Here is a 4,207-nt window from a genome sequence, read left to right on the forward strand (position 1 = left end):
ATTATCAGATACAGATATTTATCAGTATCATAAATTTTAATAAGTTTTTATTTCTATTCTCTCATCCCAAAATTAAAAAAAAAAAAAAAAACATTTTTAACAGGATTATACTTTCACCATACTTTTCTTCTTTCATGTTCACAGATTGATCCTAAATGTTACTTTTGTATTTTTCATCTTCATATAAAAATTCTCATGAGCATTATCAGAAGTTTAAATCATCATGTTGGAACATGATCTATTGTAGAATGTGGTCCACTGGAGAAGGGAATGGCAAACCACGTCAGTATTCTTGCCTTGAGAACCCCATGAACAGTATGAAAAGGCAAAATGATAGGATACTGAAAGAAGAACTTCCCAGGTCAGTAGGTGCCCAATATGCTACTGGAGATCAGTGGAGAAATAACTCCAGAAAGAATGAAGGGATGGAGCCAAAGCAAAAACAATACCCAGTTGTGGATGTGACTGGTGATAGAAGTAAGGTCAGATGCTGTAAAGAGCAATATTACATAAGAACCTGGAATGTTAGGTCCATGAATCAAGGCAAATTGGAAGTGGTCAAACAGGAGATGGCAGGAGTGAACATCAACATTCTGGGAATCAGCGAACTAAACTGGGCTGGAAAGGGTGAATTTAACTCAAATGACCATTATATCTACTACTGTGGGCAGGAATCCATTAGAAGAAATGCAGTAGCCATCATGGTCAACAAAAGAGTCTGAAATGCAGTACTTGGATGCAATTTCAAAAATGACAGAATGATCTCTGTTCATTTCCAAGGCACACCACTCAATATCACAGTAATCCAAGTCTATGCCCCAACTAGTAACACTGAAGAAGCTGAAGTTAAACGGTCCTATGAAGACCTACAAGACCGTGCTTGCTTCGGCAGCACATATACTAAAATTGGAATGATACAGAGATTAGCATGGCCCCTGCACAAGGATGACACGCAAAATCATGAAGCGTTCCATATTTTTCCGCAAATCAATCAATGTAACACACCACATTAACAAACTGAAAAATAAACAACATATGATTATCTCAATAGATGCAGAGAAAGCCTTTGACAAAATTCAACATCCATTTATGATAAAAAAAAAAAACTCTCCAGAAAGCAGGAATTGAAGGAACATACCTCAACATAATAAAAGCTATATATGACAAACCCACAGCAAACATTATCCTCAATGGTGAAAAATTGAAAGCATTTCCTCTAAAGTCAGGAACAAGACAAGGGTGCCCACTTTCACCATTACAATTCAACATAGTTTTGGAAGTTTTGGCCACAGCAATCAGAGCAGAAAAAGAAATAAAAGGAATCCAAATTGGAAAAGAAGAAGTAAAACTCTCACTATTTGCAGATGACATGGTCCTCTACATAGAAAACCCTAAAGACTCCACCAGAAAATTACTAGAACTAATCAATGAATAAAGTAAAGTTGCAGGATATAAAATCAACACACAGAAATCCCTTGCATTCCTATACACTAATAATGAGAAAACAGAAAGAGAAATTAAGGAAACAATTCCATTCACCATTGCAACGGAAAGAATAAAATACTTAGGAATATATCTACCTAAAGAAACTAAAGACCTATATATAGACAACTATAAAACACCGGTGAAAGAAATCAAAGAGGACACTAATAGATGGAGAAATATACCATGTCCATGGATTGGAAGAACAAATATAGTGAAAATGAGTATACTACCCAAAGCAATTTATAGATTCAATGCAATCCCTATCAAGCTACCAACAGTATTCTTCACAGAGCTAGAACAAATAATTTCACAATTTGTATGGAAATACAAAAAACCTCGAATAGCCAAAGTGATCTTGAGAAAGAAGAGTGGAACTGGAGGAATCAACCTACCTGACTTCAGGCTCTACTACAAAGCCACAGTTATCAAGACAGTATGGTACTGGCACAAAGACAGAAATATAGATCAATGGAACAAAATAGAAAGCCCAGAGATAAATCCATGCACATATGGACACCTTATCTTTGACAAAGGAGGCAAGAATACACAATGGATTAAAGACAATCTCTTTAACAAGTGGTGCTGGGAAAACTGGTCAACCACTTGTAAAAGAATGAAACTAGAACACTTTCTAACACCATACACAAAAATAAACTCAAAATGGATTAAAGATCTAAACATAAGACCAAAAACTATAAAACTCTTAGAGGAGAACAGAGGCAAACACTCTCTGACATACATCACAGCAGGATCCTCTGTGACCCACCTCCAAGAATATTGGAAATAAAAGCAAAAATAAACAAATGGGACCTAATTAACCTTAAAAGCTTCTGCACATCAAAGGAAACTAATAGCAAGGTGAAAAGACAGCCTTCAGAATGGGAGAAAATAATAGCAAATGAAGCAACTGACAAACAACTAATCTCAAAAATATACAAGCAACTTCTACAGCTCAACTCCAGAAAAATAAATGACCCAATCAAAAAATGGGCCAAAGAACTAAACAGACATATCTCCAAAGAAGACATACAGATGGCTAACAAACATATGAAAAGATGCTCAACATCACTCATTATCAGAGAAATGCAAATCAAAACCACTATGAGGTACCATTTCACAGCAGTCAGAATGGCTGCGATCCAAAAGTCTACAAATAATAAATGTTGGAGAGGGTGTGGAGAAAAGGGAACCCTCTTACACTGTTGGTGGGAATGCAAACTAGTACAGCCACTATGGAGAACAGTGTGGAGATTCCTTAAAAAACTGGAAATAGAACTGCCTTATGATCCAGCAATCCCACTGCTGGGCATACACACCGAGGAAACCAGAAGGGAAAGAGACACGTGTACCCCAATGTTCATCACAGCACTGTTTATAATAGCCAGGACATGGAAGCAACCTAGATATCCATCAGCAGATGAATGGATAAGAAAGCTGTGGTACATATACACAATGTAGTATTACTCAGCCATTAAAAAGAATACATTTGAATCAGTTCTAATGAGGTGGATGAAACTGGAGCCTATTATACAGAGTGAAGTAAGCCAGAAAGAAAAACACCAATACAGTATACTAACGCATATATATGGAATTTAGAAAGATGATAACAATAACCCTGTGTACGAAGCAGCAGAAGAGACACTGATGTATAGAACAGTCTTATGGACTCTGTGGGAGAGGGAGAGGGTGGGAAGATTTGGGAGAATGGCATTGAAACATGTAAAATATCATGTATGAAACGAGTTGCCAGTCCAGGTTCGATGCACGATACTGGATGCTTGGGGCTAGAGCACTGGGACGACCCAGAGGGATGGTATGGGGAGGGAAGTGGGAGGAGGGTTCAGGATGGGGAACACATGTATACCTGTGGTGGATTCATTTTGATATTTGGCAAAACTAATACAATTATGTAAAGTTTAAAAATAAAGTAAAATTTAAAAAAAAAAAAAGACCTACAAGACCTTTTAGGAAGTCAAGAAACACCTGGAGTAATAGGCAAATTTGGCCTTGGAATACAGAATGAAGCAGGGAAAAGGCTAATACAGCTTTGCCAAAAGAACGCACTGGTCATAGCAAACACGCTCTTCCAAAAATACAAGAGAAGACTCTACACATGGACATCACCAGATGGTCAACATTGAAATCAGATTGATTATATTCTTTGCAGCCAAAGATGGAGAATTCTATACAGTCAGCAAAAACAAGACTGGGAGCTGACTGCAGCTCAGATCATGAGCTCCTTATTGCCAAATTCAGACTTAAATTGAAGAAAGTAGGGAAAACCACTAGATCATTCAGGTATGACCTAAATCAAATCCCTTATGATTATATAGTGGAAGTGAGAAATAGATTAAGGGACTAGATCTGATAGACAGAGTGCCTAAAGAACTATGGAATGAGGTTCGTGACATTGTATAGGAGACAGGGATCAAGACAATCCCCATGAAAAAGAAATGCAAAAAAAGGAAAATGGCTGTGTGGGGAGGCCTTACAATTAGCTGTGAAAAGAAGAGAAGCAAAAAGCGAAGTAGAAAAGGAAAGATATAAGCATCTGAATGCAGAGTTCCAAGGAATAACAAGAAGAGATAAGAAAGACTTCCTCAGTGATCAATGCAAAGAATAGAGGAAAACAACAAAATGGGAAAGATGAGAGACTTCTTCAAGAAAATTAGAGATACCAAGGGAATATTTCATGCAAAGATGGGCTCGGTAAAGGACAGAA

General features: G+C 37.2%; 1 non-coding gene across 1 annotated transcript; it reads left to right on the forward strand.

Annotated features, from left to right (window-relative positions):
- Window positions 1–876: 876 nt before the first annotated feature.
- Window positions 877–980, forward strand: LOC113893895. Its single transcript, XR_003511407.1, has one exon. It is a non-coding gene; the product is annotated as a U6 spliceosomal RNA (small nuclear RNA).
- The last annotated feature ends 3,227 nt before the right edge of the window (window positions 981–4,207 follow it).

Source organism: Bos indicus x Bos taurus, chromosome 5 (genome assembly GCF_003369695.1).
Source record: "Bos indicus x Bos taurus breed Angus x Brahman F1 hybrid chromosome 5, Bos_hybrid_MaternalHap_v2.0, whole genome shotgun sequence".
Classification (NCBI taxonomy): Eukaryota; Metazoa; Chordata; class Mammalia; order Artiodactyla; family Bovidae; genus Bos; species Bos indicus x Bos taurus.